Genomic DNA, 14,715 nt, shown 5'->3' on the forward strand with positions numbered 1-14,715 from the left:
CTGACTCCATGTTGAAGGCAGGAGCCATTATGCTGTATTGTTAAAAATAAGCTTCTACTCACTGAAAGGGCTGAGTTGCTCTCTGTTTCCTGGAACCTGACCTCCCCCAACCCATGACCTTGACTTGTTTTTGAGAATACCCTGACCCTCCCTAGCCCTCCTTGACCCTTCCATGCCCTCCCTGAATCCTTCCTAATCACGTGGTGACCACATGATTTTTTTTTATTTTTATTTTTCTGTATTGCATTATTGCCTCATTGCCTCTCTTCCATAAAACTATTCATGATTTTACTCCTTAAAAGAGGCCCAAGAAATGGATTCAGGGCTGCTTTCTTTAATCGGACTTAGGAGGCAGTCACTGGTCAGCTCTTGCGTGCACTCCAATAAAAAAAAAAATCAAGCTTGCTTCAAATTGGCTCAAATGGTGGCAGTGGTCTCATTCTTGCCATTGGGATTAACAATGGCCCAGCCAGTAAAGTGCTTACCATTGCAAGCGTGAGGACCTAGGTCCAGACCCCCAGCACCAGGCAGAGACTGGTGGATCCCTGGAGCTGTCTAGGTGGTAGGTCTAGCCAAATCGGTGAATTCCAGGTTCAGTTCGAGACCTTGTCTCAAAAGACAAAATGGAAAACAATTGATACCTCACAATAACCTCTGGCCACCACACACTCTTGTTACAGGTATGTACCTGCTCACACACACACACACACATACACAACACCACAGGTTCACACACAAGTTGTGTGCCTGACTAGAAAACTTGTGTAGTCTGAGGAATTGGGAAAACTTGCAGCTTACACGATTAAGATACACAGAAATAGCTTCTCCTTTTGAAAATTGCCCAGTTTGAAAATGTTCACCAGTACCAGATGGTCAGCCCTGAAAACATACATGCATATATACGAGTAGCATTATACTGACATGATACGAACATGTTACAGCAATGAAGAAAAGACATGAATTTAAAGGAAGAGCTTGGAGGGAGGAAAAGGAAAGAGATATAATGTAGTTATATTAAAATCTCAAAAGAACTAGTAAAAAATAAAAATCTTAATGTCAAAAAGTTAGAATGTTTACCAAAAATAGAGTTTTCTCCCCTGCCTCGCCCTCTCCTCACTCCTTCTTCTGTTGGCCAGCTAACTAAAAGCTTGTGAGAACTACTTTTTTTTTTTTTTTTAACTAATTAAATATGAGGTCTTATACAATGTATAAGCAGAAATTGCAAGTTTTTTTTGAAGATGATACTAGGAGTAACCACAGGCCAAACACATTCCATCACACAGGACATTAAAAATAACGATCTCCCCCAAATTCATTCTATTCATATGTAAAATAAAAACTTTTAAAGAGTCAACACAAAACCCTTTTGTATTTATTGTGTGAGCATTGTGTGGATGCGTGCATACTGCAGCACATGCAGGCCAAAACAACTTGTAGAAGTTGGTTTTCTCCTTCCACCATGAGAATCCAGTGATCCAACTCAGCAAACTCAGATCAGAAGGCTGGAGCAGTTGCGTTTACCACTGAACCATTTCACAGGCCCCAAATACAGAATTAAAAAAGAAAAAAGTCATGACTAGTAAATCCCAAGGTGCCCACTCAATCGAACTACGCAGTCACTCAAAAACCTTAAGTTCAGCATTTTCCTAGCACTAACAATTTTAACACTAAACATCTCCTCATAGTGGATTGCATAATCTAGTGGAAGAGCTCCTACCCTTTTGCAATGTAAACTTTGATCTCCCTGGATTATTTCAGACTAATACTTTCAAGTCACTGTTTAAAGGTAGTTTATTGATGCTATTATGTTCATGAATAAGAATCCTGCTCTCAGAAGGTAAGTATGGATTTGCGGTCACACTGACACCCCCCCCCCCCACACACACACACACACACTCTCTTAACCTCTTTGGCTAAGAAAATTCTCTGAGTAAATTTATGTAAGATCTAATAACGCAGCATAGAATCCAGACTTAGAATTCTACAGCAACTGAGATAGGCCCCCAATATTATAGCACTATAGAGCTTGGGGTTCTGTAAAAGGCCCATCAGAGCCAACAAGTGCCCACTGAGTTAAGGTCGCCGATGACTGAATACATCTTTGTCTGCAGCTAAATGCACCCGGAAGTGATTTTGGAGTGATAGAAGATTTAGAAAGGCAAAACTAGTAACATTTGTTTGACCTCCTGTTTTCAGATGCCTTCAACAATTCATCATATTTACACTGTTATTGTAAATAATGTTAAAATGTACTAAGACTCAGAACAAAGCTCCTGAAGTATCAAGCTTATCTTTTTAAATTATTCATTCTCCTGATCTTGGTTGCAAATTACAGAATTAGCCTTTGTCTGCCACCGCCACAACCTCGGTGTTGTTGAAAACTACATTGCTGTTAATGAATAACCTTTCTTTTTAAACTTCAAACCTGCTATGTTAATACCACAACAGACACCAAAACCAATGCCACGTGGAGACTCTCACATCTTACCAAACTTGGCTGCCGGCTGGAGATGCAGCCTTGGTACCCTTTGGCCTCAGTTTTCATGTGCGGACCCTGAGGATACTTCCCAGAAGAGTTCACCTCAATAGTTCCTGGTCTTTTAATAATCACAATTGATTCATCAGCCCCAGCTAACCACCACCACCAATTATTCCAGCAAAGGTTTTGCTTCTACAGATTTTTTTCTCATGTGTTTTGTTCAACTTAGAAAATGAGTATAAATCCCAGGGTGTGTGCTGAGGAGAAGGAGGAGGCTGGCAACTGATGGGTGGGCAACTGAAAGGAGAGAGAAGGGGCCGGGTGCAAACATGGCAGTGTCTGCTTCAGGTCCCTGCCCTCAGAGGAGAGGGTGGATGGGTGGGGTGGGGTGGGTTCAGCTGAGAGCTCAGATCCGGAGGAACACCATGGTGAGGAGGCCTAAGATGTAAGCTGCCACCAGCTTCTGTCCCAGGGACACGTGCAGGATTGGGGGCAGCTGGATGCCAAGTTCGTTCTTCAGCGGCAGTAGCAGGAAGGCCACAAAGATGATACCTGTCAGCAAAGAGCAGGAAGGAGACGGTGGACAGCTGCTGAGTGGCATTCTTCTGAAGGTGTCTGGCTGCTGTCCACACAGGAGGTTGGATGTTGGCTCAGAATGTCCCTGAAGCTCCATGGGGTACGCTGGGGCCCCAAGAGCAGAGGTGATGTCTCTTTGTCCAGCCACTCATCCCTCAGCCCCCTTCTTGGATAGCCCAATGCAGAATCAGTCCTGGACGTCATAGTGGCTGGTGATCGGACCACGTGCCTTATCACAATGTCAATGCAAGCCTGAGGCCTCACGTATTCTTCTGCATCGGAATACGGTTATTTAGCAGGTGCTGTATACAGAATTTGGAAATGAAGTGGGAAAGACGGGTCCTGATGGAGGAGGGAGTTCTGGGGCCCCGGCCTAGGGGCCTCGGACCCATCATCTCCTGGTCCTGGGGTGCCCCACAGTGCATACAGGCTCTAGGCAGTCAGACATCCGAGTGCAGAGTTAAGGGGGAAAGAGGGCCTTGGAGCATAGGGCTTGTGGTCAAAGTTTCCTCCAGTCAACTTGTGGCCAGGATAAGGACGCCATCTTCCCAAGAGTCCCACTTCTACAGATTCTTAATCCAAAGCACCCCGTGAATGGTGGCCCTGATAGAATTTTGCTTCCCTCTGAAACTTCGCAGGCCAGGTCACCCTTGTTTGCACTTCTCTTAACATTTGTCCTTTCCAGGCTCCCATACGAGTCCATTAAGTTCTGAGGACTCAAAGACTTTATCTACACCAAATCGCCACAATCTTCACAAAAAGAAACATGATCATGATTCTCACAGCAATATTCCATGTCCCTGTTTCCATTTTCTGTTCTAGTTTGGTTTCTATTGCTGTGATAAATTCCATGACCAAAAGCAACTTTGGGAAGAAAAGGTTTATTTCATCTTACCCTTCATAGTCCATCCATCAAGTAAACATAAGGCAGGAGTCTGAAGGTATTGAAGGGAAACACAGACCACAGAAGAGCATTGCTTACTGACTTGCTTCCCCTGGCTTGCTAAGCTACCTTTTACAGCCCTGGACCATTTTCCCAGAGGAAGTGCCACCCACAGTGAGGTAAGCGCTCTCATATCAATCATTAATCAAGAAGGTGCTCCACATACATGCCCAGCGGTTTATATGATGGATGCGATTTGGTTGAGGATACTTCTTCCCAGATGACTCAAGTTTGTGTCAAGTTGACAAAAAAAACTAACCAGGACGCTGGGTAACACAAAAATAAAACAAAATAAAAATAAAACTGAATAGAATCTAAGGGTCCTATTGGGTACCATCAAGTATGAAGACATTCATCATAGAAGTTCTAAGAAAATATAGAGAGAAAATGAAAGATTTTAATAAGAAATGGCCAAAATTTTCTTGAATTTAATGATAGACATGAACCTGCTTATAAGTTGAATTGGGCTGCCCACTCATATTTTATAGTCCTAACACAAATGTAATTGTTTTGAGAAGGCTATTTTAAGAGATAATTAAAGCTAAGCAAGATAATAGGGACCTGGGAACCAATCCAATAGTTTTGGTATGTTTGTAATAGGCACTAGATTCTCCTCTCCCTCTCCCTTTCTTCCTCATTTTCCTCTTCCACTCTTCTCCCTTCTCTTTCCTGTCTCTTTTCTCCTTGTCTCTAAGAAAAGCCGGGAGAACACATAATGAAAAGGTGACTTTGGTAACCAAGAAAAGAGGTCACACTAGAAACCAAGCCTACTACACCTTTCTGTATTACCGAAGGCCGCTCAGTACAAGAAAATTGAGCAACCATGTTACTTTATGCAGAGAAAACCCTCCTGCTAAGGTAATACCTGTTCAAAGGCGTGAACAAAATGAAGAAGCCAAAACACAGCGATATCTAAAGGAAAAGAACACATGATAAGAAGGGGATGCTTGGGATGCTCAAAGAGATGTCAAGAAACCCAGTGTCTTAAGATGAGGATGAATGAGAAAGGCATTAGGAGCAAAGTAACCATGAAGACTAATCATTGTGATCTTTGAACTAGGACTTTGGTTTCTATTTTTAGGAGTTCCAAGGAGCCATGATATGGCTTAGAGATGGTTGATAGCACCTGAAAGGATCATAATGGCTACTGTACCATCATCCTTGATTCCATTTATAGGCAGTGTACCAGCCTAGACTGCCAGTTTTAAAATGCCATGTCTGATATGACTGCCATGCCTTAAATATATTGGTAGTTTTGGTAAAGGCCTCAATCCCTTCACATATCAATCTCCTTTGTAAATAAGAAACTGTTAATATGAAATTAAGTTCTCTCCTTGGTCTTTCACTCCAGGATTCCAAAAAAATTTAAGTAGATTTTACTATTATATTTGTTCTTTAATTAAAGTAGCAATTCTCAGTCAGGGGTGATTTTGCCCATTTGGCTATATTAGGTAATAATATCTGAAGACAAATTTTAATATTACAAACAGGGAGGGTATTTATACCCCTCTTGGCATCTACTAGATAGTGGCCAGGGATGCTGTTACATGTGTAAAGCCTTCAACAAATAATTATCTGCCAACAGCACTTTTGATGAGAAACTCTGATTCAGAGAACAGAAAATCTGCACATTTACATGTGTTCTGTTCATTTTAGCTGCTTTCCTGATGCAGATCTTATAGAGTTCCTGGTCCACTGATGATTATTATATGACACTATCTATTCTGAAGAATTTTGTGCCTTTATGCCTTTTGTAAGGGTATAAAAATTAAAATTATAAAAATCTGATTGCCACTGGACAACGGTGACACACTTGGAAAGCAGAGGCAGGTGGATCTCTGTGAGTTCAAGACTAGCCTGGTCTACAGAGTGAGTTCCAGGACAGCTAGAGCTACACAATGAAATCTTGTCTTGAAAAACCAAACCAAACCAAACCAAACCAAACCAAACCAAACAAGCAAACAAAATCTTATTGCCAAGAAGAATAAGGAGGTATAGTTAAACCTTTCTGGAAACACCCTCATTGGTAATCATTTTGATGAGGTTTATTCCTAGGTATTTAGGAATTTGTTTTGAGACAGTCTCGTTGTAGCTTTGACTGGCTCTGAACTCATGATGTAGACCAGGTTAGCCATGGAGATCTGCCTGCCTCTGCTTCTGACTGAAAGGATTTTTTGGCAAAAGGGTATCCTGGTAATCAGAGAGCCCAGAAATGCCACAGAATCATATGCTGTGGATATCGCTCTATATAAATAAAATATTGGCCAGTGACCAGGCAGAAAGTATAGGCGGGACAAGGAGAGAGGAGAATTGAGAGAACAGGAAAAAGGAGGGAGAGACAGTGTCAGCCACTGCCAGGACAAGCAGCATGTAAAGATGCCGGTAAGCCACGCATGGCAAGGTATAGATTTATAGAAATGGGTTAATTTAAGATATAAGAACAGTTAGCAAGAAGCCTGCCATGGCCATACAGTTTACAAGTAATATAAGTGTCTGAGTGATTATTTTATACGTGGGTTGTGGGACTGCGGGGCTTGGTGGGATCTGGAGAGAAGCTCTCAAGCAACAATCATATCACACAATAAACCTTACACAAGAGATTTATTGAGGGATGGGGAAGTCTGTCTCTGAGTGGGGATAGAAAAAAGAAACCAGGCCATGGTGGTTTGGGCTTTATAGGAGGTAAGGAACATGTGCACAAGGAAAATACAAGACCATGGTGACAGTAGAAACATGTCATATTGGCTGTTAATGATGAAGGGCTGCTGGCACTGAGTCACTGAAGTCAGGGTGGAGGTGGGGCAGTGTCTGGTTCTGGAATATGGGTGGTTCTCAGCTGACCAACATGGACGGCTAGGATTAAATGTGTGTACAACCATTGGCACCCCTAGTTTTCCATCAGAACCTCTAGCTTACCCCTGCACTATCCAGAAAGTCCTCTCTCTCTCCCTCTCTCTCTGTGTCTCTCTGTGTGTCTGTCTGTCTCTGTCTCTGTCTCTCTCTTTCTCTCTCTCTCCAAACGCCACTCACTCAGAGAGTCTCCTAACAAAGAAAAGACGCCAAAAAGCCCAGTTCTGCATTATGGCAATTGTTGCAACTTCCTCCCCTGTTGCTGCCAGCAGACCAAATCCCAGCTCAACCATTCAGCTTTTGACCATACTTGAGTACAAATCCAGATTTTGCCAGACACATCACCATCCCTTGCTTACAACCTATAAAGTCTCCTGCTTCAGTTTAGGGGCACAGCTTCTCCAGCCTCAATCTCTGGGACTGAAGAACTCACCTGAGAGTTGCTTTTCTCAAATAAACCTGTTGTTGTATTTTCAATTTGACTTAATCTGGCTTACTGCATTGGTGGAGAAATTTATTATGGGGGGCAGAAAACTTATAACCTAGGTATTTTTAAAGTTATTGTGAAGTGTGATTATCTTCCTGATTTTCTTCTTCAGTATGTTCATTTTGGTATATAGAACATCTTATGCTAATGATTTTTTATCTTGATTTTTATAATCAGGTACTTTGCTAAAACCATTTATTAGATCTAAAAGTTTTCTGGTAGAGTTTAAAGGCCTTTTAAGTATTGGGTTATATGCCTGCAGTCTTATAGTAAGGCCATAAGAGCCATTTCTAGTCCTTACAGGAAAAAAAAAAATACAACTCAAATATCAGGCCACAAAATTACAAAATCCCACCAATCCCTGAGCTTGTCCCAAGATTAGGGCATAAAACCCCACCCATCCCAAGCCATCCTCACCCAAGAAACCCTATATAAAGCCTGCCTCCCGCTCAGTCCTTGTTGCTTCTCTCCCAAGCAGAGGCAGCCACCCTCCTCTGTCTTTCCTAATAAATCTCTTGCCTGAGGTTTGATGTGTGGTGTGACTGTGGTATTCCTTGGATCCTGATTGCCAGGGCCTTTCCCTTCAGAGCTGAAATCCTTGCATTGGGGAAACCTTTTCCCCTCAGAGCTGTAACACTTACAACTTGCAAATTGTGATGATGTGGTTTCTTACTGCTCATACCTCACTTATTTCTTTCTCTTGCCTTATTCTGAGATTTCAAAAACTATATTGAATAAAGGGAGGGGAAGTGGACCGCCTCTCTCATTACTGATTTTAGAAAAAAAAATGTTTTCAATTTTTCCCATTTAGTATAATGTAGGCCACATGTCTGTAATATTTAGCCCTTATGTTAAATCAGTTTCTTCCATTCCTAGTTTCTCCAGAACTTTATCATGAAGGGAAGTGTGACTCTGTCAAAGGCCTTTTCTGCATTTATTGGGATGATTTCTGTGTGTTGGATTCCTTTTAAGTATCTTCTGCAAAGTGAATGTGATGGTCATGAATTGCTTTAGTTGATTGTCTTTGGAGATTCTCCATCAATTTTGAAAGATTATTTTTTAGGTTATATTAATGTCAGAATGTATTTACTCACAGAGCTTGGAATATGCCATTGTATGCTTTCCCAGTTTTTGAACTTTCTGCTGAGAGGTCTGACGCTTACAAGTTAGCATTTCCTTTCACGATTTTTGACATTATTTATGTGTCTTAGCATTTTGACTCTAACGTATAGTGGAGAGGTTCTGTTTTGGTCATGCCTACATGGGATTCTAAATGTCTCTTGTTCTTTGTCTTAGTTACTTTCCAATTGCCCCGACAAAACACCATGACCAAGGCAACTTATAAGAGGAATCATTTATTGGGGGTTTACAGCTTCACATGGTGAGTGTCATGACAGAGAACATGGAAGCAGACAGGCAAACACAGCCCCGGAACAGCAGTTGAGAGCTTACATCGCCCCCCAGACACACACACTTTTTATTGAAAATAAATCATTACCTCACATAATATGTTCTGATTACTCTTCATCTCCCTCTATTCCCACCAGTTCCTTCCCACCTCCCCTCTCATCCAAATCCACCCCTTTTTCTGTCTCTCATCAGAAAAGAACAGATTTCTACGAGATAATAAAATATTACAAAATAAAATATAATAAGCTAAGACAAGACTCATCATACTGGAGTTGGACAAGACAAACCAACAGAAGGAAAAGAGCCCAAGAGAAGACACAAGAACCAGAAACTCCCTCATTTGCACACTCAGGAATCCCAGAAAAACACCAAACTGGAAGCCATAATATACATGCAGAGGACCTGGTGCAGACCTGTGCAGGCCTTTGCATGCTGCTTCAGTCTCTGTGGGTCCATATAAGCCTTGGAGAACTTACATCTTAAGAAACAACCATGAGGTAGAGAAGTCTTATTGGGAATAGTTTGGGCTTTTGAGACCTCCTTGCCAGTGACACACCTCTAATAAGGCCACACTTTTTAATCCTTCCCAAACAGTTCCAAGCATGCAAATATATGAGCCTCTCAGGTCCATTCTCATTCAAACTACCTCATGCTTGGATGCTCATTGTGTTCTCTAGATTCGAGGAAATTTCTGGTGTAATCTCATTGAATGGGCACACTATGCATTAGTTCTTAACTCAGCATCTTTTTTATCCCATGTATTATGGTCTAAGTGACGCTCTATAGTTTCATGCATCTGGCCATTTCATCCCCAACTGGTAGCACTGTTCTAGGAAGTCATGGAGCCTTTTAGAGGTAGGACCTAATAAGAGAAACTGAGTCACTGAAGGCCGAGTCTTGTAGGTTACAGCTGAGCCTCTCTTCTGGCCCCATTCTCCATCTTTGCTTCCCAGTTACCAACGTGATGTGCGGCCACAAATTCCCACAGCCATGGAGTCATGAACTACCATGTCTTTACTGTCTTGGTGGACTGCATACCTTGCAAACTGTTAGCCGTAACAAGTCCCCTTTCTTGTAAGCAGCTTTGTCATGTATTTATTATGAAAAGTAAGGAAAACACCACGAATTCTTCTTTTGTCTTTTCACTCTGTCCCAGAGTTCTCAAAGTTTGCAGGCATGGTTAGTGGTTTGTCCTTCCTTCCTTCCTTCTTTCCTTCCTTCTTTCTTTTCTTTCCTTCTTTACATCCAAACCATATTTCCTAAAGCCATTGTTCATTTTTAAGAGGAGGCTTTTGGGAACCAGGTGGTGGTAGCACAGCACACCTTTAATCCTAGCACTTGGGAAGCAGAGGCAGACAGATCTCATTTTTTTTTTTAAGGTAGGCTTTTGAATTCAAGGGTTTTAACTATTTCAGCATTTTTTTTGTTATTCAGTAATTGAGGGATTTTGTCTGTGTTTTTTTAGGATGACTCATGTCACCTTGACTTTTCATGTTTCTGTGTTATAAGTTGTGTATATATTGGGATGGGCATTGATTTGGAGGTCTTCTTGATAAGTGCCCTTTTCATGACGGCACAACTCTCCAGAAGTTTTGTGAGAGGAGAAAAGAAGCTGCTGTCACAGCAACACACCAGACTAGACTAGACTAGACCAGACCAGATCAGAACAGACCAGAGAGAAAGACAATCAAAATTAGTGAAAACTACTAACTACCAAAACACAGCAAGAAGAAGGAGAGAAAACCCAGGAGATGGAAAAAAAATTGATTGTACAGTAAAGAAAAATGCACTAAAAATTAAATATTTATAAAGCAGAATAAACTACAAACACAAAGATTTAAGATAAAATAAAAGCAATGATATATATATATATATATATATATATATATGATAAGGATCATAACACATAAAAATGTAATTTTTCAAATGGTAAAGTAGTGGACCAGCTCCTTTATTCGAGTCTGCCAAGTGGAGTGGATGAAAGGAAAAGATGGAATCTTTTCTCTTCCCTCTCAGGACCGTGCCCAGCCCAGAAGGGTCAGGGCTGCTACAGTTTTGGAACCTCCCTTTTCTGCATTCAACACTTAGCTTGCCTCCCCTGGGCTGGGCAGTTTCTCACTTGCTCCAGAGTGTGCTTTGGGTTGGCTCATGTCCAGGACAAGGGATGTATCTCAAGTGCACTCGAGACTGGAAAAGGCAAAGTGCTGAGTGCTAAGCTGGAAAAAAATCCACCTTTCCTCTCATTTCCTACTCTTCATTCAATGGCCTGTAAGAGGGTTGAGGTTGTGAATCTAAGTACCTGGACTGAGCTTCAGAGTCTTTGGCCCTAGCAGTAAACCATGAGGCAGAGAGGCACATCAGGCCTGGAAGCCCATGCCTGTAGATTCCAGGCTCTTGGTCTCCATATGATCCTCAGGTTGGTGGAGTTTGCTTCTTACTCCAGAGGGCAGGGCCACCATCCATATTTCCCTTCATAAGGTCTTACTGCCTGAACTCTGCCTCCCACTCAGAGGCTGTGGCTGTCACTAGGTTCTCTGACTTGTGGCTAGTTTGTATTTTCAGGCCCTCAGGGTAGTTCAGTCTCAAACAAGAGACCTCCTCTCATGATAGTGCCTATGTAAAGGCTGCTGAGATGAGAGAGTGAGAACTTACACTTAGCCTCCAAAGCTGACCAGTCACACCTAATTTTCCAACTGGGTTTGATACTTAGGGGAATTGTAAGCGTATCCTAGTCTCTTTTTGTCAAGGTCTCCTCCTGACATGTGGTTGAGACTGATGTGTTTCTTCCCCTGCTGTGGGAAGCCAGAGTGGGAGCACACACTGTTTCCTCTCCTTCAATGCATAGCATTTTGGTTTCTCTGCTTATCTCTTGGGCCGTGCCTTTCAATTCTGTGTATCTCGCTGGCCCAGGCTTATCCTTCTTTACCTGGCCAGTAAATGCTGAAGTTCCAGTCCTTACCCTCTTCTCTTGTTACCTACTAGACATTCTTTTGGCTACCCAGTTCCATGGTTTTCCTTAGAATTGCATGTACTGATTGACATATCTTACCTGTAGTCTAGACTTATTCACTGAATCCATACTGTCTGTACCCATGCCTGTTTTACATTCTCAACCTCACTAGAAACCCAAATTGAACTTAGATAAGATTCCATACTCTAAGATTCTGCCCCTGACTCTAACATCCTTGTTATCCTTCAGTATTATTTCACTCTTAAATTCATCCTGACTTACATCTCCAAGTCTTTCAAAATCAGAACAGTCTTCTCACTCCCAAATTTTCCTCATATTTGTGTTTATTGTCAACAAACTCTTATATTTTCAATATTTTAATTATATTGTCTCTGGATTTTCCCTTCACTGTCTTGCTCTAACTAAACTAGAAGACTCTTGTTTTCTTACTACCTTCTGGAGTGAAAACTCTCTATCTCCCATATTATCAAACTCCATTCTCACTTCAAAACCATATCCATTTCTTCAAGTTGGCTTTTCCATAAACATTTTAATCGACAATTTTTGTATATTTATCATGTATATGTTGTATTGAAATATATACATCGTGGAATGGCTTAATCAGACTACTTAGCACATTTATTTCTGCACATACTTTTAACGTTTCTATTTTTAAAACATATTTCCTTAGAAATTTTAAAAACATAAAACTCACTGTTATTAACTAGCTTCACCATGTTGCGTGAAAATCTATTAAACACATTCTTCCCATTTAACTGAAATTTTAGCCTGCTATAGCTTCATAGATTTTGGCAGAAAGTCTGAGATCCCTGGGGGCAGGCAGATAGCAATAACTTTACTACTTATGACACAATCAGCATCTGAGCTTGAGCATCTCATCATGTCGGCTTTTCCTCCCTCAGCTTCCCTGGAGACACTGACGATGCAATCCCATGCACATGGTGCATACATAACAGGTTTGTCAGAACTGAGGTTCCAAACCTAACAGGGAATATATCTGCAGCTTCACAACCTTTTCCCCAGAGGAAGATGTTACCTTTATTGTGCCACCAAGATATGTGTCTGCCCCCTACACTGGAGTGAAACACGATACTTGCCATATTTGACTACACAATGTCTAAAAAAAAAAAGAAAGAAAGAAAAAGAAAAACAAACAAACAAACCAATCCAGTCCAGAACAACAGTTGTCCTAACACATGCAGAGATGCTAGAGACACATAAAGAATTGTCTCCCAAGACACACCCCCTCAGCTCCAGTGATCTTCTCTTGGCCTACATCTGTGTGTGTGTAGTGTATCTGTGTGTTGTGTGTGTAGAGTGTCTGTGTGTTGTGTGTGTAGTGTATCTGTGTGTTGTGTGTAGAGTGTATCTGTGTACATGTTTGGCAGCTGGCTTTAACTCTCAACTTGAAACAACCTAGAATCATGTGGGAAGAGAGCTTTAATGAGTGACTGTCTAGACCAGGTCGGCCTGTGGACATGTCCGTGGGGAACTGTCTTGACCCATAAGAAGACCTGCCCTAAATGCAGGGCGAAGCCTCTGGTGGCAGCCCAGGTGAAAATACATGGAAGGCTTCCTGCTGTTTTGTTCACTGGGTCTTTGCTCTCACCCTTGTTTCTCTCTGCTCTTTACTGTGGACGTGGTGTGTGCAGCTGCCTCTAGTTCTCCCTGGCTCTGGCTCTGCCTCTATGACTCCTCCACAGTCACAGACCATACCTTGATATTTTGAGCTAAAATAAGCCCTTCCTCCCTTAGTCACTTTTTGTCGGGGTATCTTGTGCAATAACAGAAATGAACCATGAACTTAAAACAACATGGTTTGGGGTGTGATCACATGCCTAGAGGTCAGAGGTCAATGCTGGGTGTCTTCTTTTGTAACTCTCCACCTTGTTGAGACAGGGTCTGTTACTGAACCCAGGGTTTACTGATTTAGCAAGACTAGCTAGCCAATGAGCTGCAAGGATCCATATGTCTCTACCTCCTCAGTGCTAGGATTTTGCTGGAACAAACTGCTTTGCACAGCTTTGCACATGGATGCTAGGGAAACTAACTTGGTTCCTCATGCTTGTATAAGAAGCACTTTCCTGAGTAAGCCATCTCCCCGACCCTTAGCCTACTTTTTGGCTTTTTCTATATGGACTTTGTCATCAACAACATCTCCAAAATACTGATTTTAAACATTCCAACTTTGAATGTCACCTTTGTACTTCTAATACTTTTCAGAATTACACTCTTCAGTTTCAAGTGTCTTAATACACAAACTCGGATAGTTCTCAATATCTACCTATCCTCCTTATTCTTCTTAACCTAGCAACAGATCTATCATTATAATCAATTCTCTGCACTTACCTCTTTCTACTGCTGTCCTAAACTTCAGAATCCTCTTGAAACACAACTTCTCCCCGTATCATATACATTTGATTAATCGAGTCTCTTACCACTCTTGGAGATCACCAATTCACCACTTCAAATTTCCTCACAACCCCTCACCTCCATTTCATTAAACACTTATCCTTGTTGATTAACGTTGTCCTTTTCATTATTCATAGGTCTGACAGAAGCAATCAGCATTGCCTAGTCTCCTCTCCTCCAAATCATCGTATCTTTCCAGACACGGATTCCCACTCTTGGATTTTTCTCCTGTTATAATGGGGAAACTGGTTATTATTATAAAATCCTGTTTCATTCAGACACACATAGTCACATATTGTATAATTCCACTTATTTGAAATATCCATGCATCCCAGTCAGAAAGCAGATTGGTGGATGTGGTGAAGTGAGAGTAAAGAGAAGAGTCGAATACAACATGGCTGCTGAGTGGGTACCTGGTTTATTCTTGGCCGTCTACCTGAATAACAGAGTGTTTCTAAAGGCAATGAGTTTATTTGGGAGTAAACAAGAGGGTTATAATCTGGGATACACAGGCCATCGGGGACCAAGAATCAATGCAAGGAGGCAGAGGTAAGAGGAAATTTGTGAAGGCAGAAGAGAGCAGTAGG

At 41.6% G+C, this 14,715-nt stretch overlaps 1 pseudogene; it reads right to left on the reverse strand.

The window, feature by feature from the left end:
* Positions 1–2,582: 2,582 nt before the first annotated feature.
* On the reverse strand, positions 2,583–3,526 carry LOC114693412 (annotated as a pseudogene).
* Between the last annotated feature and the right edge of the window lie 11,189 nt (positions 3,527–14,715).

The sequence above is a fragment of the Peromyscus leucopus genome, chromosome 14 (genome assembly GCF_004664715.2).
Source record: "Peromyscus leucopus breed LL Stock chromosome 14, UCI_PerLeu_2.1, whole genome shotgun sequence".
Taxonomy (NCBI): domain Eukaryota; kingdom Metazoa; phylum Chordata; class Mammalia; order Rodentia; family Cricetidae; genus Peromyscus; species Peromyscus leucopus.